The sequence below is a fragment of the Alnus glutinosa genome, chromosome 11, assembly GCF_958979055.1.
Source record: "Alnus glutinosa chromosome 11, dhAlnGlut1.1, whole genome shotgun sequence".
In the NCBI taxonomy this organism is placed as follows: Eukaryota; Viridiplantae; Streptophyta; class Magnoliopsida; order Fagales; family Betulaceae; genus Alnus; species Alnus glutinosa.
Window position 1 is genome coordinate 9,511,205 of NC_084896.1, and position 21,296 is coordinate 9,532,500.

Here is a 21,296-nt window from a genome sequence, read left to right on the forward strand (position 1 = left end):
GCTCTTTTCATATTGGAATTAATATTTTGCGACAAATCTTCTGGATTTACGGTGTCCTTGTTATGGAAGTCCCTGATATGGAAGCTTTTTTGTCAACAGAATAAGAATCAATTAGGAACAATTAATTATGCAGAATATTTTCCACATCATAGATCTTTCCTTTCTTGATTAATATTTTGAAATATTTTTACCACTCAACTCTTTCCTTTTCTTGAAGAATATTCTGCAATATTCTTTCTTTCTTGGCTCTTTCCTTTCTTGAATAAATCAAATAAATTTTGACACCGAATTTGCCAATATTAAAAACCCAACAAACTCCCCCTTTGGTAGTTTAATGACAAAACTAATTATAACAAGAAGCTCAAGTTAAGAACAATTAAATTCCAAGGCCCAGCATAAACTGTCAATCTCTGAGTCTAATCTGTTCTCTGAAACATGAACAAACTATTAAACGCATAGAGATTTGAAGTAGCAAAACTCAGATTACCATAAAGATGGATCATTGAACACATTAACACTTTGTGGATCAATCAAAGTAATTACTCCCCCTATCAAAGTAATTCACACATTCTCCCCCTTTTGGCCATGAAATGATAATAGATTCTAAAAGAAAGAGCAAACACAGTGGCTAGTAATAAAAACAATTAAATCAATGACCCATGCATGAAATGCAATACTATGAACAGTAAAACACATGATACGCAAACTTAAATATTGCAAAACCAAGATCCAGTATCCAAGAAACTCCCCCTTTGGCTATTTTGGGACAAAAACGATTATGGCCCAAAAATAAAATTTCTCCCCTTTTTTGTCACACAAAGACAAAGGAAGAATAGAGAAAAAAAAATCTTAATTATCCAAAAGAAAAAATTCAATAGTCTAGAAAAACAAAAATTGTTTATCAAATTAAAACAAGCCAAGGAAGGAAAGGGACAGTTTAAACAAAAATTGACACACTAAACAGCTACCCAGGAAATTTTTTTATTTTATTTTTATGGGGAAAAGAGCAGAGTAAATTTATTTCCAATGTTAGCTTCAAAACACACATAGATTTAAAACTGATAGCAAAGTCAAATAGCAAATAAAAAATATGCAAACATATAATTGAGAGTTAAGTAATTTATGAGCTAAAAATTTCTCTGCATATATAAAATTTAAACAATTTACTCAACTCATGCTATGCGTGTCGTGTGTGAAAGCTTTCTCAACAAGGCATATGTTCACTGATAAGGTTTAAAACAACTAAATTTTCTAAAAAGAGAATTTATTATTTGATTAGTCAAAAGTCAAACCTTATCTTACTTGGGCCTAGCCACCTTCATCCATTACACTCCCCCTAAGTCACATCAATTTTTCTTTTACTTAGTCTGTTAGTGATCGTATTTTTCTACAATGATTTGATCACTGACTCTTTCTAAAGAGACAAGTGTAAGAACAGTTTAACAACAAATTCAATATTGGATGTTTTTTGTTTATCCATATTTTCTGAGAATTTGTTTGCTTTTTATATTTTGTGTTGTAACCTAGAAAGAATGCCAGAATTTTTAGGTTCTAGGTTCAACTAGCGAGTTGGTCAATTTGACCATCTAGGCAAAAATTTATCTCTTAATAGAATTTTCAGTGTTAAAAACTAGAGATTAAAAAAAAAAAAAAAAAAATTCTTAGGGGAGCTTTGGATAGTGCACAAATTCATCGCATGAGAGGAATAAACTATCTAGCTTTAAGATGCAGCAGAGAAACTCAGCAGATATCATACTATAAATCTCAACTATATAGAAGCAAATTTCATCAATACACAATGGCTGAGATGTTAGTTAAAAACACATGAGATATTTGAAAAACTAAACAAAAGAAAAAAGAAAAAAAAAAAACCTTTTGCTACACCTCCCTCCCCCCCCCCCCCCCCCCCCCCTTTTTTATTGTTGAAAAATAAAACACACTTAAAAAGAAAAACAACAAAACACATGCTTTTTCACAGATGAAGACAAAGATAACAAAGCCTAAATCTAGCATGTATAGAAAATAAACTTGTACTCATAGAGAGGTTTGATACTACTAGAAAAGTAGTCGCCCGACGTGCTTTTTTTGTTATCCTTATAACAACCTGCAGAAAATTCTCTAAAGGAAAATAGAGAATGATGAGGATAAAGTTCCAAATAGATATGCAAAGCATGAGTAAAGCAATATGACAATGAATATAAGATTCTATGCATGGATCTCGACATGCTCTAGGATAGGAACCATGATCCTAAGCATGCCAAATACTCATCTTACCACTAGGTGAATCCACTCCCCCTCAAGGGTTGAATGGTTTCATCCTTCCTTACCCATAGCTTCTTAACTCTTAGGACATGGATGTGAGCCTTGTCCAGTACATCCAATCTGCTCAGGACACTCTTCGTCATACTGACAAGCTCTTTATAGAGCCGATTGTCAAATAATAGAGAATGATGAGGATAAAGTTCCAAACAGATATGCAAAGCATGATTAAAGCAATATGACAATGAATATAAGATGCTATGCATGGATCTCGACATGCTCTAGGATAGAAACCATGATCCTAAGCATGCCAAATACTCACCTTACCACTAGGTGAGTCCACTCCCCCTCAAGGGGTGAATGGTCTCATCCTTCCTTACCCATAGCTTCTTGACTCTTGGGACATGGATGTGAGCCTTATCCAGTACATCCAATCTGCTCAGGACACTCTTCATCATACTGACAAGCTCTTCATAGAGCTGATTGTCCTTGAGCTTACGAGGCTTCAACTTGAAATAGTTAGCCTTGGTGTAGCCAGTCTTGCCACAGTGACGGCATGAGGGAGCAACTCTCTGGGGGTATTGTTGCTTTTGTCGGGAAGCATGATGAGGCTTGGAAAGTCTAGAACCAGATTTACCTTTCTTTGGCTCTTACTTCTTGACCTTGGGCTTCTGAGCATGGACCTGTGGACAAAGAGGTCGAACGTGACCGCTGGTGCCACAATGATGGCAGGTAGGCAGGCTTCTTTTGTTGGAATGCTTCTTGATAGTCTCTGCAGATTTAATATTAACATTCTCGCAAATAATAATGCCCTTACCTCCTTGAGATATATGTCTCCAATGGGGAGGAACATATTTAGATACGGAAGGCTCTTCAACTTTAACTTCCTTGGGAGCATCCTGCTTATTCCAAGGTCTTTAGGATTTCAACAGATAACAATTTGGTCTAATGTGACCAACAATCCCAGAATAATGATATGTAGGAACAAACTTATCTTGAGTTTGTTTTCCTAAATGAACCTTGGATTTAGGCTTCACACAGTTATTCAAGCAAGAATTTTCACAAATATCCAAACAAGCTGTATTGATATTTACTTCAACAACTTTCACAAGCTTAACAAATAGAGACTTTATTTCTAAATTAGAAGCATGTGAAGTAGAAGCACCCAAGTCATCAACAATCATACTAGGCTTGTTAGAAACATCTTTTTGAACACAAAGCATGCTTTTCAAATTATCACTAGAGAGTTTATTTAAGAGATCTTTAGATTCTTTCAATTTATCTTCAAGTAAATTCAACAGTTTCAATAAGCATGGTATTCTCAGATTTTTAAGAGTCAGTCAAAATAAGTGATTCAGACAATTGAATAACCAACGACTATTTTTCTTGATTAACTTTATCAAGTTCTTTAAGGGAAATTTTATAAAACTTCAACAACTTTTTAGATTCCTTAAATAGCTCATCATATGCCATCTAAAGATCATACTCATCATTGGACTCATCCTCAGATGACTAAAAAGTATTCATAACAGAAGGAGTCAAGGATCTCACTCAGGAAAATAATCTAAACACAATTGAACCCGCTCTGATACCAATTGAAAAATAAAGACTCATAAATAATCAACCGTAAAACATGCAACCAAAATATAAAGCTTAAAAGTAAAGAACACAGATATTTTGGTTACGAAGTGGAAACTCTTTGTACCAAAGAAAAAAATACTCCGGGACAGCCAAATCCAAGCAATCCACTATTTAGAAGAAAAAGCTAGTTACAAGACAATGGTACTCACATAACCCAATGCAGTAGTCGTACCTTTAACTTTGACACGTACCTGTACGTGAACGTCTCTCAACCAGACCTCCTATCCGAAGAGTTCTTCAATGGATTTCTTTAACTTAGAGCTTCTCTCTAAGTTAGACTTCAAATTGTTGAACAAAATAATAAAATAAAACACTAAGAGAGTTAGCACATCAAACAATTTCTGCACTAAGCACTCTCTCTTAGCACAATGAGTATTCAACTAAGGAATTCTTAATACACTAAAGTTCAACACTGAATACTTCTTACAATATAGGCTTCAGAAATCCTAATTCCACTGAAACTCGGATTTGCATAGGCGGCATCCGAACCTGGCCTTTGGTGTCTGGACTTGCAACTTAACCTTCGAGTAATCACTTAAGTGCATCTGGACTTGCAACCCTAGCGTACGGATAGATGCAAAAAGTACTTCTACTGTACGTAGTCATCGCATCAGCGTCCGAACCTTCTTGCAGACAAGTGCTCTCTGTGACTCACGTCTGCTGGGCCATCCGGACTTCTTGCAGACAGATGCTTTCTGTGGCTTGCATTTGCTGTGCCGTTCAGACCTTCATAGGACTCTAAGATTTTGAGCTAGGCATCTAGACGGGCTGTAGGGAAAATCGACTTTCTGAGCTGTAAAGTCTTCAAAATATTTCCTTCAACAAGAAATTTCCTTCTTAGCAATTATTCTGTGTAGATACTTTCTTGATCAGCTCTTTCCATATTGGAATCAATATTTTGCAACAAATCTTCTGGATTTATGGTGTCCCTGTTATGGAAGTCCCTGATATGGAAGCGTTTTTGTCAACAGAATGTGAATCAATTAGGAACAATTAATTACGTAGAATATTTTCCACATCACAGATCTTTCCTTTCTTGATTAATATTCTGCAATATTTTCAACGCTCAGCTCTTTCCTTTCTTGAAGAATATTTTGCAATATTCTTACTTTCTTGGCTCTTTCCTTTCTTGAATAAACCAAATAAGTTTTGACACTGAATTTGCCAATATTAAAAACCCAACAATCACGAACCAAAATAAACTTTTGAGATTTTGGTACAAAAAACCTTGAGATATGTCAATCACTAAGAATCAAATTAATCGGGATCCTTTTATAATTCCAATTACAACAACTTGATGAACCTTAATTTAATGCATGTAGCATGACATTTGTGCCAACATAAATTGATCAAGAATCATATCATAAGCGAGATGATTCGTCTAGCTAATAAGGATCATAATCCAATACTCAAATGTCAAATACATCCAAAATTTCAAAATTTGCTTGAATATCATTTTTGGTCGTCATTGATTTCACCTACCTCATTTCTCATCAAAATAGCATACTATGAAAAATTAACAATAGTGTAATAATAGTAAATGCTCTGATTTTAAATCTCCTTTATCTAATTTTAAATTAGTTATTAGCATTTTGAGAGTAAAATGCTCAATATCTTGATTGTAATATTAATTTTATAAGTTGGGTTGGAGGAATTTGCTCCAACCAAATTTATAAAATTGTTATGTGTCCCTTAGCATGTAAAAATCACTTTTTTTTTAATAGTATGGTTGAACACGTTATTTTATTTTTTATTTTTTAATGGAATTTCTTCCAACTCTATAATAATATCACATGTACACCATTAGATGCGCCCCGCGACTTTACATCCTAACGTCCATTAAATAGATACTAATATAATTCCAAATGAAATACAGATGATCCTTGTCGCAAAAGACATGCACGTACATGCATGGACCAATTTGTATGAATAATTCTGTATTAAAATTAGATACATTCAATATAGTTTCCAAATGCACAATTAATGATATCATAATTCTCAATCCAAAAAAGATATTCCACGTTTGGCTAAATCAGATTTACAACCATTTTTGCTTAGTGATTTCATATATATATATAGCTATGATTCAGAAGAGCCCAAGTAGTGAAGTTCAACAATAAACATCATAATCTTCATATGCAGCTGCACAAAAGCAATATTTGTGATGGAGAAATCTTCCTTCAAGTTGGCTTTCTTAGTTGCACTCTTGGTTATAAGCTCCTGTAAGAATCCACTAATCCTTTTCTTTTCATTTTCGCTTTACTAACTAAGTAGTGTTACAATTACTTTACACGCATATATATAGAAAATTCAAGTAATATCTAAACTTTGTTAAACCATTTATAAAATTTGTCTAAGTGCTGTAGATAAATAGAAAATAATATAATCATTATTCATTAGGAAAGTCTCGGTCAACCATCTTCAATATTGCTTCTCACATTTTAACATATATTTATAAAATTGTTTTTACTATTTAAACTATTCAATAGTTCCAAGGATTATCGTTTAGCGAAAAAAAAAATGATAGAAAACTTTTGTAATGTTATTGTTTTATCAATCGAAATTAATCTAACGAATCATAGCCTTATCGATCAATTGAAATGGTTTTAGAGATGATAAATCCTACATGTATAACTCTTTTATATCTTGTTAAAATGCGTCAACATGTAATTAGTGGGTGTTAAGTTTTTTTAGGGATTGACGTGGCTCCATACACATACTGACACGTGTCAACATTGATGATATTGCTAGGTTTCCAATCAAAAGTCGAAGCAAGGAACGTGAATTTTCCATGCAAGACTGTTGCTGATTGCGGTACTGAGCCAGAAAAATGCAAATGCATAATGCACTTGTGTTTCTGCCACCCAGCAAAGCAAGAGCAAGAAATGTTCACCACTGCCTCCGTAAAACAAAATCAAACTCCACTAAATTAATTGCAGGCCATACGCATTATCATCATTCGTATAAATAAATTAACGGAAAAAATAAATAAAAGAAAAATGAAATTATACTAAATTAATTGCAGGTCATATGTATTACCATCCTTCTAAATAAAGAGAACAGAGAAATTTAGTCTCTTGATTCATCATAAAATTTTAATATATTGTGCATGTACTCTCAATCTATCCAAGTTGAATGATCTGAATCATAAATATCATCAATTTTATTAGCAGGTCATATGTATCATCATCAATTTATTGCATTTATCATGACATTCGTGCCAACACATATTAATTAAGAATCATATCATAAGCGAGATAATTAGTCTTGCTAACAAGGATCATAATCCAATTCTCAAATGTCAACTACATCCAAAATTTCCAGATTTCTTTGAATATCATTTTTAGTCTTTCCTTTCACCTACCTCATTTCCCATCAAAATAGCATACTATGAAAAATTAGAAATCTTGTAATGATAGTAAATGCTCTGATTTTAAAATCTCCTTTATCTAACTTAAAAATAATTAATTATTAGGATTTTAAGAATAAAATGCACAATATCTCAATCCATAAAATTAATCTTCCAAATTGGGTTGATGGAATTTTTTCTAAGCCAATCTGTAAAATTGTCATGTGTCCGTTCGCATGTAAAAAACATTTTTTTTTATTAGTATGGAGGAACACATTTCTTTTTTTTAATGGAGTTTATTCCATTTCTATAATTCTATTAAAAAAGTGTGTGATTCACGCTCAAGAGACAGAAATAGGTTCCTCTCCATTTAAAATGAAATGGTTAGTATCTATTTTATGGATAAGATTTAAAGTTAGCCCATCTAACAGTCTACATGATGTTAATGTTGGAATGTCTTATAAAAAATTTAAATAATATGACATTATTTAAACCGTTAGATGTACGAAAATTATATCTTGACCATAAAATATAGAGATATGATATATTGTCACCCCAAGACAGAACTCCTGACCACCTTTGCTTATGTGTCAACTTTTATTTTTATTTTGTTTGGTTTTTTTAGAAAAAAAAAAAAATAATCCTAAAGCTAACTAGGGGACCACATTGCCATATGGGCAAGGTAATCAAGAGTTGTGTCTTGGAGTGACAAAAAATCATATCTCTAAAATATATACTATAAATTTCAAATGAAATAGAGATGATCATGTTGCAAAAGACACATGAACCAATTTGTAGGGAAAATCTGTATTAAAATTAGATTCATTGAATATAGTTTCCAAATGCAAAATTAATGATATCATAATTCTCCAATGTCCGTTAAATATGAATGGAAACACTTGGCCAAATACGATATCTAAATGTGCAATTAATACGACTGCGCATTCTCAAATGTAAACTAAATCCATTTTATTTTCTTCCACTTTTGGCTAAATCAGATTTACAACACACACACAAATGTGCTATATATATATATATATCCTCTTTTTGCCCTTTTTTCATCCTCCCAATTTTAAAAATACCATTAAATCTATGGGACACAAATGAGGGACTCACATGGACTCCACAAATTCTTAGTTCCACTCTTGGTTATAAACGGACACAGGTTTTATATATAATTATGAATTTTCATCACAATTTAGGCCAGAGACGGAACTTTGAATTTAATTTTTGGTAGGCAAGGATATTATAGGCATATTTCGACAAAATTAGCATTTTTGAAATGTTTTGGTAGTTTTGGAGGCCAGAGTCCAAGCGTTGGTAGTTCGTGGGGCTACTTGCAAAACGGCTGGCAGTTTGGGAGGCTTGTTGTGATAACTTGGTATATCTACTACACGACCATTAACTTCGGGCTTGGTTGGCTTTCTGACTCCTAGCGTCATCAATTGTAATTTTTTCAAATAATAATAATAAGAAGAAGAAGAAGAAAAGAAAGACGTGGAATATTTGTTTTAATTTTTTTTTTTGAAAACATATTTTTTTGAGGGGGCTCCGTCATTGATAGTCACCCAGGCAGCATAGATCTCCACCCAGAAATCTTACTCCAAGGCATTAGCAGCTGCAGAAACCTATTCAAGCAAAAAAGACTTGGGTTCCCAAAAAGCTGTATTTGGAAAAATAGAAGACTGCAGGAAGCAAAATCTGTTATGAAAGAAATTCTCCTACCAGTTCTTTCATGCAAGATCTGGTAAGATTTCCAACACTACAACTAAAGAAGGAAGGATAGGACAAAGATGAGGATACCCACTCCCCGAGGGGGAGCAGACCTACCTAATAGGTAAGGTCACACTTGCCTAGGATTTTGGTTCCTAAATCCTAGAGCATGACAGGTACACTTGCATAGTTTATTTAATTTTATCATCTTATAAAAACTTTTCATGTTGTTTTGGAACTATCATTTCTATCCCTATATTCCCTCTTGGGTTGTCTTGAGGAAATTCTGCAGGTATTAAATACGGATGATAGTAAAAGCACGTCGAGCGGCTACTTTTCTATCTTGTTACTCTCAAACCTTTCTCCTTGATGTCAGGTTTAGTTCTTCCTTACATGCTTGGTCAATAATATCCATTTTATTATGAAGCATGAAGCAGAGCTTTGTTGTTCCATTATATGAGTTTCCAGATATCTTATGTATGTTTAATTGATGTCTCAATTTCTGATGCATTTATTCATTTGCCTTTATATAATTGAGAGTTTTTCCTTGATATCTGCAAAGTTTCCCAGTGGCATCCATACTAGATAGATGTTTTTCTCTTGCGATGAAAAATGTGCACTAGCCAAGGCTCCCCCCTAAGGTTTTTTTTTTTTTTCTCTCTTCTGACTTTTAACTTCTGGATTTTTTTTGAGAGATTTTTTGTGCTAAGATGGTCAAATTGACCAACTCGCTAGTTGAACCTAGAACCCATAAATTCTGGCATTCTTTCTAGGTTACAACACCAAGTGATAAAAGGCATTCAAAAATGAATAAAAATGGATAGATAAAAAGATCCACTGCTTATGATATAAATCTGTTCTTGATCTTGTCCCTAAAGAAACAGTCAGTGACCACATCATTGCGGAAATAGACGGTCACTAAAGGACATAGTAAAAGAAAAGTACTGCAACTCAGGGGGAGTGTATCATATGAAGGTAACTAGGCCTTATCATAATAAGGTTTGACTTTTGACAGATCTAACATTGATATTCTCTCTTCTTTGAAAAATTCGGGTGATTTAAGTCATATCAGTGAACTTCATACTTTATTGAGAAAGCCTTCACACACACACACACACGCATTGCTTGAGTTAAGTTTTCTATTGAAAAATATCTTTCTGCAGGGAAATTCTTGTGCTTATTAAAACATAACTCTCAATTATATCTTGACATATTTTTCAAATGCTAATTGAATTGAGATATCAGTGTTATATACATGTGTGCTCTGGAAATTACTTGGAAAATATTTTTCTGCTCTTTTTCCTCTCTTTTTCAGATTTTTTTTTTTTTTTTGTGTGAATTGTCCGGACGGTGTGTTTTGGGACGTCCGGACGGTGCTCCTGTATGTTCGAACAGTGATTTTGGCTGCTCGGACAGAACGGTTGATTCGTCCGGACGCCAATTCTTCTGCTCCGGACGAGCTTGTTTTTGCAATCTCTACGTGGTACTACGTCCGGACGTCACTTAAGTTCCGTTCGGACGGTGAACCCTGTAGGGTTAAATCGCATTCTCCCCGCGCCGCAGCCTTCTCATCTGCCCCTTTTGGTTCTTTTTGTTGTGTTGTGCATTTATTCTGTGTTTTTTAGGCAAAATTCTCAAGTGCACGTGTCATCCTTTCAATTTATCTCCACCCCAAGTATGTTTTTAACACTCTTTTACTAATTTATTTTAAGTTTCTATGCTTAAAATAGGCTGTTTTTGGGTTTCTATTATTTTGAGCTTAATATGTATTATTCATCAAAATATGTTATTATTTGGGTTGAGATTATGCATATTTGGTTCTCCATATTGTTTGGGTTGTGTTTTCTTGATGTTGTAATTTCTGGATAGTCCATTTTATAGCTGTTATAATGCCCAAATTTTTTTTTGGACTAACAGGAATTAATGCTTTCATGAATTTCTGTCTATGATTTCTTTTAGTCTAGGAATTATGTCTTCCAACAACTCTCCTCCCTGTGTCAGACAAAGAACTGAAGAGTCAGTTGCTGACAGACTACATCACATGTGATCACTACAAGTCCTATCCGAGCGCAATCTTCTCCGCACAGATCTGAGAGATCCAGTTCTGCTCCCCATCGCTCAGATGCTAATGAAGAACCACTGGGAGTACTTGTACAATTGTGCCTGCCTGACCTTTCCCAAATTGGTACGGGAGTTCTATGGCAATAGAGGACTCATTATGTAGACCATGGTTAGAGGACAGCAGATTCAGATTGATCCACAGCTTATCAGTGCTGTGATCAGAGTGCCTATGTTACTAGTCTCCGGAGTTCCTTTTCCTGATGAGGCTCCCAGCATTGATTTCTTGCATGACTTCTTTGGGACGAGACCCCAGAGAGAAGACAAGTCCCACTCCCAGATCAACATCGGTGCTTTTGCTCCTATGCACCAATTTTTAGCAAAGATTGTGGTGACTAACCTTTGGCCTCAAGCTCGTCGGAGTGAGCTTACCCTCAAGAAGGCCACCCTTCTCTATGCCATCGTGATGCGGACTCCTTTTTGCCTGTGCAAGCACATCTTGCACACTATGCTCGAGGTTCGAGATGAGAAGAGCACGAGTCTGTCTTTTGGGTGTTTGATCACTCAAATCTGCCTTCAGGTCATGACAAATATTTCAGACTCGGAGCCCCGCTCACGGATTCCATATCCTTTTGGTATACAGACTCTCATGAAGTCTGATGCCCAGTTGCGGCATGAGGCTCAAGGCGCTGTTCCTCTGCCTTCACCAGATCTCCCCACAGTAGCTGAATCATCATCTCAGGCTGTACCTCCCTCTTTTGACATTGAAGCTGCTTTTGCACAGCTTATGACTTCTATGTCAGCTTTCCAGCAAGAAGTCAATCTAATAGGAGAGCGTGTTGAGCAGAGCTAGATCGACATAAGGGAGTGCTTGAAATATCATCATCCAAAGCTGCATGATGATGATGATTGAGTTTTATTTTTTATTTTTTATGTTATGTTTAGTCTTGTTTTGGTTATCGAACAATTTTAAATTTGTGCTGACATTTTGTGTAATTATTAAACACTTTGTTTACCCTGTTTACCCTTTGTCATTGTGTGACAAAAAGGGGGAGTATTTTTTGTTTTGGTTTATTTGGTATTTAGACCGGAAATGTATTTTCAAACCGGTCAAGTGTTTTTGTCCCAGAATGGCCAAATGGGGAGTTTGTTAGTTTATTAATTGGCTACATTCTGGATAAAACAAAAACACTTTATGTAATGGTTGCGTTTTAACAGGATGGTCGGTTTTCAATTCAGAATCTTCATGTATTCAGACAATGATCAAATCAAAGACAATAACTGATCACAAGCGTCTTAAAGATGTCCATGAAGAGTCCTTGCAAAATCCAAGACAAAAACAGCCAGTTCCTGTGCAACCGTCCAGACGGGCCTTTGAAGGCATCCGAACGCCCCTCAGTGTCCAGAAGATAATGATGAAGACGTCCGGATGTCAGAGCAACACCGTCCGGATGCTAAGTCAATCAATATTCAACAAGGAGTTGGATTTCAAAAGTCGACACTGTTTGGGAAGTCTCTACAAGCCGTCTGGACGACATGGCAACACGTCTGGACGATGTCCAGTATTCCAGAGTTTCATTCGAACGAGGAAAGGATTTTAACGAAGACCATCCGGACGCTCGGTCAAGCGGTCCGAATGTAAACCTGATAAAGATAGAATTGCGCTGTTTATGAAAGGATATCGCAGAAAACCGTCCGAACGAGGTTAACTTCCATCTGGACGCTCGCCAGCTAGAGCCCGAATCTCAGCAGTTTTAGGTTTCCTGTAAGCCTATAAATAGAGAGCCCTAGGATTGTGTTTTGTACAGAATTCGACAGTGAATTCCATAGTGCTTAGAGAGGGTGTTTAGGGAGAATTGAAGATCTGTTAGATCTCAAGCCGTTGCCGGTGTGTGCTCAATAGTTTGTGTGAAGTCTATCTTAGGGGTCGGTCCTAAGCTAAAGGAATCCATCAAAAACCCCTTCAGGTGGAAGATCTGGTTGGGAAGCGTTCACGATGGGCTTCGTGTCAGAGTTAAAGGTATGACTACTGCATAGGGTTATGTGAGTATAAGTGTCTTGTAACTAGCTTTGTTTTTGGATATTGAATTTCCTGGGTTTGGCTGCCCCGGAGTGGTTTTTCTCTTCATAGAGTTTCCATTTCGTAACAAATATCTTGTCTTATTTAAATTCCCCATTTAAGATATTTGTTTACACAAACACACACACTTGATTTAAATTAGAAGTCAATAATTTTTTTCACCCCTCATGTAGGAGACTTGGTTGGGAAGCGTTCACGATGGGCTTCGTGTTATAGTTAAAGGTATGACTACTGCAATGGGTTTTGTGAGTACGAGGCTTTGTAACTTGCTTTGTCTTTAGATAGTGGAATTCCTGTGTTTGGCTTCCTCGGAGTGGTTTTTCTCTTCACAGAGTTTCCACTTCGTCAACAAATCTCTTGTCTTTTTTATTTTCCACATTTAAGATATTTTGTTGCACACAAACACACACTTGGTTATTTAGAAGTCGATATTTATTTTCATTTGGTATCAGAGGTACACTTGTGTTTGGATTTATTTCCTAAGTGTGATCCATGACTTCTTCTAACATAAATCTTCCTACGTTCTCTGAAGATGATTTTTATGATTTCTCTAAAGATACAATTTTGATAGGTAAACTCTTTAAGAAATCCAATCGAGAACTCAAGAAGATTAAGCAAGAAAAAAAGTCTTTGATTTTACAGTTATCTGAATCACATGCCTTGATTGACTCTTTGACATCTGAGAATACCATGCTTTTTGATACTGTGGATGCACTAGAGAATAAATTAAAAGAATCAAAGGATCTCTTGAAAAAATTCTCTAGTAATAATTTGAAAAGCATGCTGTGTATTCATACAAATATTTCTAACAAGCCTGATTTAATTGTTAATGATTGAAGTACTTATACTTCGCATACTTCTAATTCTGAATTAGATTCTATTGATATTAAGCCTGTGATAGTAGATGCAGCTTGTTCTGAAAATTCTTGCTTAAATAACTATGTCTTTCCTAAGTCCAAGGATTCGGGAACATAAGGTAAGTTTATTCCTATTTGTCATCATTGTGGGAAGGTTGGTCATATTAGACCAAAGTGTTATCTGTTAAAATCTCACAGACCTTGGAAGGAGCAGGAGGATTCCAAAAAGGGCTTTACTGAGAAAACCTCTTCAGATAAATATGTCCCGCCCCATAGGATGCATATATCTCAAAGAGGTAAGGACTTTGTTATTTGTTAAAATGCTAATCTTAAATTTGCAGTCTTTCAAGAAGCATTTCAGCAAACAAAGTCAGCCTACTTGCTATCATTGTGGTGTCTCTAGACACATCAGGCCACACTGTCGTCAGATCCGACATCAGTAGCCTCAGATCAGAAAAACAGAGCAAAAGACAGGTAAGTCTAGCTCTAAACCCTCCAAGCCTCATCATGCTTTTCAGCAACAACGGCATTATCCTCGAAGGGGTTCTCCCTCATGCCATCAATGTGGTAAGTATGGTCACACCAAGGTTGGATGCTTCAGAATGAAGCCTCACAAGCCCAAGAAGAATCAGACAAATGAAGGGCTTGTCAACATGATGAAGAGTGTCCTAGTCAGACTGATCAATTTGGACATGGCTCACACCCTTGCCTCACAGGTAGAGAAGGTATGAGTAAGGAAGGATGAGATCATTTACCCCTTGAGGGGGAGTGGACTCACCTAGTAGGTGAGGTCTCCCATCCCTAGGATTGTGGTTCCTAAATCTTAGTGCATGTCAGGTACACTTGCATTACATCTTTTCTATTGTCATATCTTGTGGATGCAATGGAACCACTTTTTTATCCCTATATAGTTTCTCTTGTTGTCTTGAGAAAATTCTGCAAGTATTTCATAGGGATGACAGAAAAAGCATGTCGGGCGGCTGCTTTTCAGTCTTGGTATAGGTAAACCTCTCTCCCTGAGGTCAGGTTTGCCTTAACCTTACATGCTTGGACTAGATTTTTCTTTTCCTGTGGAGCATGTTTTTGTTGTTTTTCTACTTTTATTTTCAACAAAAAAAAAAAAAAAGGGAGTAGATGCAAGGTTTCTTCTAAAGTTTTCAGCTATCCCATGTATGTCTATCTGTTTTAACAGTTATCTGTACTTTCATAGAATATGCCTACATATTATTGAGATTCTAAGTCTGATTTGTACTAAATTTTCCTGTTGCATCTTTAATAGATAGTTGCTTTCCTCATATATATATATATATATATATATATATATATATATATATATATATATATATATATATATATATATATATATATATATATATATATATATATATATATATATATATATATATATATATATATATATATATTATCTCTGATTTTCTGCTTCTGAAAATTCTTTTAGAGAGATTTTTTATGTACTAAGATGGTCAAATTAACCAACTCGCAACTTGAACCTAGCCCCAGAAATTCTGGCTTCCTCTCTAGGTTACAACACCAAAAAGAAACAAGCAGTTATTCTTCTGAGCTCAATGGTTATATGAATAAATTCACTGCTTCTGTGCTGATTCAGCGATATATCTTGTCCTTCATGGTGCAAGTAAAATTTTTATCTTGTTCTTCTTGGTGCAAGTAAAATAAAAATTTGTGCTGCTTCTTAGGGGGAGAGTATCAGATGAGGGTGACTAGGCCCTAGTATGATAAGGTTTGACTTTTGATTGATCTAACTATAAAGTTCTCTCTTTTTAGAAAATTTAGTTGCATTGAATCATATCAACAAAGATCATACCTTATTGAGAAAGTCTTCACACACACACATACGCATTGTATGAGTTAAGTTGACTATTGAAAAATTTCTTCTGCAGGGAAATTTATGCTCATTGATCACTTGACTCTTCTTTATATGTTTGCGTATTTTTGACGAGCTATTTGACTGTTTTCTCAGGTTTAGATACATGTGTGTGCGGATTTCTTGTTGAAGACCTAACCTTGTTCTTTTCTCTTGTTTTTGATTTGGTTATGGCTTTTCTCTTATACTCTGTTTACCCTTTGTCCTTTTGTGACAAAAATGGGGAGTATTTTTTTGTTTTGGACCGGGAATGTATTTCCAAACCGGTCAAGTATTTTTTGTCCCAGAATGGCCAAAGGGGGAGTTTGTTAGTATTTTATGTTGGCTACATTCTGGATGACAAAAACACTTTATCTAAGGTTGCTATTTAAATAGGATTATCGGTCTTATAAAGAATCTTCATGTATTATGGACAAGTATTTTATTCGAGCTATGTCACAAGATTCTAGAAGATGCCCATGAAAATCCCTTGCTTTTTACAAGTCAGTTGAAGCCAATTCCTGTGCAACCGTCCAGATGGGCCTTTGAAGGCATTCGGACGCCCCGCAGTGTCTAGAAGTGTCAGCGTTGAAGACGTCCGGACGTCAAGGCAACACCATCCAAACGCTAGGTCAAGCTTCTCCAATTTCTGCACGGAGTTGGATTTCAGTCGACACTATTTGGAAAGTTTCTACAAGACGTCTGGACGACGTGGCAACACGTCCAGACACTGTCAGCATTCCAAAATATTCCAGGTTTCCTTTACAAGTGCGTAAAGGAGTTACAGCAAAGACCGTCCGGATGTGGACCTGATACGGGAAGAAATTGCGCTAATCTGGAAGGCGGTCACAGAAGACCGTCGGGACGAGGCAATCTTCCGTCCGGACGCTCCACAGCCAGAGTCTGATTTTGACCAGAATTAGGTTTTCTTTAAGCCTATACATAGAGGGCTCTAGGCTTGTTAATTGTAAGAATTCAATATAGAATTCCATAGTGCTTAGAGAGGGTGTTTAGGGAGAATTGAAGATTCGCTAGCTCTCAAGCCATTGCCCGTGTGTGTTCAACAGTTCGTGTGAAGTCTATCTTAAAGGTCGGCCTTAAGGTAAAGGAATCCATCAAAAACCCCTTCAAGTAGGAGACTTGGTTGGAAAGCGTTCACGATGGGCTTTGTGTTATAGTTAAAGGTATGACAATTGCAATGGGTTTTGTGAGTATGAGTGCTTTGTAACTTGCTTTGTCTTTGGATAGTGGAATTCCTGGGTTTGGCTGCCCCGGAGTGGTTTTTCTCTTCACAGAGTTTCCACTTCGTCAAAAATTATTTTGTCTTTTTTATTTTCCGCATTTAAGATATTTTGTTGCACACAAATACACACTTGGTTATTTAGAAGTCAATATTTATTTTCACCTGGTACCAAATCGATGGTGAACTCATCTTCCCGATCCGGAGGCAATCCCGTGACCTCTGTGAAAACATCCTGATAGTGGTGTACTACTCGAATGTCTTTCAACTTCGAATGGGAATTCAGGCTTGGCTTGAACATAAGCCAAAGACGCTTGTGCACCATCTCTGACACTTTTTATTGCTTGGATGGCAGAGGTGAGTGGAGGAGTAGCTTGTACACGAGACCCGCATAACCTAAACTTTTCTATGCCATGAAGTCAAAATATTACTTCTTTCTTATGACATTCTATGTTCGCTCCATACTTTGACAACCAATCCATTCCTAGAATGACGTCAAAGCTTAACATGCGAAACAATGCTAACTTTGCTGGCAGAGCCTTCCTTTCTATGTAAACAGGACAGTTGTCCACACATTTCTTATTTAAGTTTTCATGTCTTAATTCTTTATTATAAGCTTTTAGAATCCTAAGGCTCTAGTGTTACACTTAAACTCTAACACAACCTTAAACTCTACTTTCCTAATAACCCTCAAAGCTAATTGCTCTGATACCATAAGTTGTGATGACCCTTTTTATATATATATATAATGGAATCACTACAGTGGCATGACAATTAGTCATTTAGCCAACTCAATGTACACATCCCATATCATGTACCTGATACACCAGAGATAAATATCTATGCAGCGGAAACTAATCTCATAAATTAAGAAGTGTTAAATACCACATCAAAGCCATACATTTGTCTATCTGTTTAAAACTTAATCAAAATATTATACACATCAAGAATGGTTATACAAAAATGAGTGTCACATGCGATGTAAGCCATATATCTAACGTCTGTACAAAATAAGGACTATCCATAAGATACATGATCTCTCCATTTTGCATGCGCCGTAGACCTGAAGCACCGAATCCTGGAGAAGCTTCAGACACGTGATTCCTTCCATAACTGGAAGCAACCAAACAGGAGAGAAACACCAACACGTGAAGCAGCGCCATATAAAGAGGAGTGCTTTCCTAGAATGGCTGTACACACGTCTTCCTCCATGCATGCACCGACCTAGCAAGTTAGTCTTCTTGCTTTATAAATACTTTCCATACCTGGCGCGCAGTGCAAGAAGGAGTAGCACACAATATACACGGGGTCTTAGTTTCCATAACTGGCAGCACTTACGTGTATAGCCAAAGGTCTTATTTAGGAAGACACAAACGTGTGGAAGGTGCCATTCAGGGTCTTCCTTAATAAGGCATCACTAATTTCTTTCCATGATAGAGCAGCTGCATGTGCATGAGATATCTATACACCTGGCGGCACTAAACATCCTCTCACATTTTCCTTTAGACTTCACAGAACCGAAAAATATGCATGCACGTCTTCTTAAGGAAAGGCAGTACAAATTCTTTCCATGGAAAGGATTGAGAGAGCCGAAAGAAACCTGGGCAGCACACGTGATTCTTTCCAAGTAGAGGACTTGCAGCTCTTTACACATCTTTCCAGAGTTGGTGGCCGACCTAGCAAATTAGTCTATATATATATATATATATGAGTCTTTTCCTTTGTAAAAAGGTGTGGAGTGTAGGCAGAATTTCAGAGTTTTCTCTTGCAACATTTTCTTCTTGTAAGTTCTTTTAATTTTGATGTTTTTAGTACAAGTTAGCATGTTGTTTTTAGCCATGAGAGGCTAAACTCTCAACTAAGGTTGCGGATAAAGCCTCATGTATGATTAACAACACTATTATCATGTGATGTAATATTTTCAAATTTTAATGAGTTTGATTTTCCAATTGTTTTACTTCAACTCAATTTTGTGGAATGATTCTTGGATATTTTTTGTGATTCAATGATACATTTGATGATTTAAGATAGTTTCATAATATTGTTTGTGCTTGGTTTTCTTTGTTTAAAAAAATTGGATATCCCTTACGATTTATTCTATGGATACAATTGATGTTTTGATTTAAAATTGATATATTGTTGTGATTTATGGATACACTTGATGATTTGATGTAAATTGGATTTCTTTTGTGATTTATGTAAAGAATGGATACATGAGATGGTTTTGATTAAATATTTGAAGCAAAAGTAAAACATACTTAAGATTTTATTGTGAGAACTTTAGAAAATATTATTGATCATGAGAATATATGTAGTTATGAATTTGTGAGTGAGGATTCCAATACGTTAGTGCTTTTTTTTTACTTGATTACATTCACTCTAATTTTTTTATGCTTTTGATTTTCTTTTCTTTTTTTAATTCACAAAAACAATCTCTCAATTTTTGGAACTAGGTTAGGATTTGATTAATTTAGTCATGAATTTTGTTTTCAAAAACACAATCCATTATAGGATCGACCCCGCACTTGCAATCCATTAACTGCAAACGATTCGTGCACTTGCGAGTTAATTAAAATTTGCACAACAATTGTGCTAGTGCTTCAACACTATCTGTGCTCTGTGTCCATGCTATCACACATGCAACTCATCTTATCTCATGTTTTTTCATAAAGTTTCATTACTACATGCATCACATAAAACAGTTCTCAATCCACATGTTCTCAATCATAACTCAAAAACTCATGAATCTCATCTAAACATCACTTCAACATATTCAAAGCAATTCACATGCATGTTTTATAACAAAATACTATTGGTTCGAGATTATCAAATCATAGTATTTTCTTTGCTTAAAACATAATAAAGTTCTCAGTGAGTAAAATACTCACTTTGGCTGTTTGGTATATGGCTTAATGATGAATCCTCAACAAAAGCCTTCCAATGTTCCACTGCATTTTCACATTGCATGACACGTGAATACTAATACATGACATTTTTAACTCCAAAACTCCACTTAGCTATTGAATTACTCAAGAATTAAAACCCATAAATTTCTAGGGTTTCATTTGACAACCGATTAACAAAAAACAATAACCCATAAGATTATCTTAGGGTTAGACACCAAAAATCACAATTTAGACACTTACTAAAAATCTAGGGTTTAGGGATTTTACCTTGAATCGTCACTAAAATAAAACCCAAAGCTTGGAGATGATCAAGAACACTCCAAAACACGCAATACCTAAAGAAAATTGAGAGATTAAACTCAAACTCTTAAAAATCAATACAAAATCTAATGGAGCTATGATTTTCGGATTTACCTCAAACTAATTGGTGAAGATGTAGATTCTTCCCCGAGGATCACGTTTCTGAAGTCGAATTTGAGTTTGGAAGCTTCAATATACAAGGATCTACAGTTTTGTCTCAAAACCCTAGTAGAGAGATTCTTCCCCAACCAATGGCTGACACGTAGCATGGGGGATATTCCCATTTTATTTTAATGCCCAAGCTTTTACAAATTACAGCAGGACCCCCACAATATTATAATCCTATTAATGAGAATGCAAAATGTCATATTTTTCTCCCTTAATGTTTAGTCTTTTATCCTTATTTGGTGCCTAAATGTACTCATTATTCTTTTATTTTGATTTAGGATGCAAATGGAGGTGTTAAATGCAAAACAAAGCTAATTAGGCGATTTTGGACAGTTTCAACATCACTTTGTAATCTGGGAATAACTCTCTCATCAAAGCTCCAATTGAGATGATTCAAGATGCTATGGAACACCAAGAAAACGATCTACAACTTTCATGTTTTGCGTTTTGAAAGATACTAACTACGTCAAGGTCGAAATCGGGCATGAACTTGACGTTCTAATAAGCGATCTATTTGCGGAAGTTCTTAGATCTTGTGCACGAAAGTCCAGTTGAAAATACCACCTTCCTAGTTATATTAGGAATTTATTTTATTTTTAATATTTTTCTTAATTAGTCAGATTTGGATATTGTTATTTTAAGATAAGCTTTAGAATACCTTTAGAAGATAAGAGATAAGCTTTATAATATCTTTAGAAGATAAGAGATAAGATTTAGAATATCTTTAGGAGATAAGCTTTAACATATTTTTAGGAGGTTTTGTAGGCTTCTAATATGGGGGATAAATGTGTATAAAGTGGGAGAATCATCAGACTAGAAATCATAATCCTCTTCCCTCTTCTC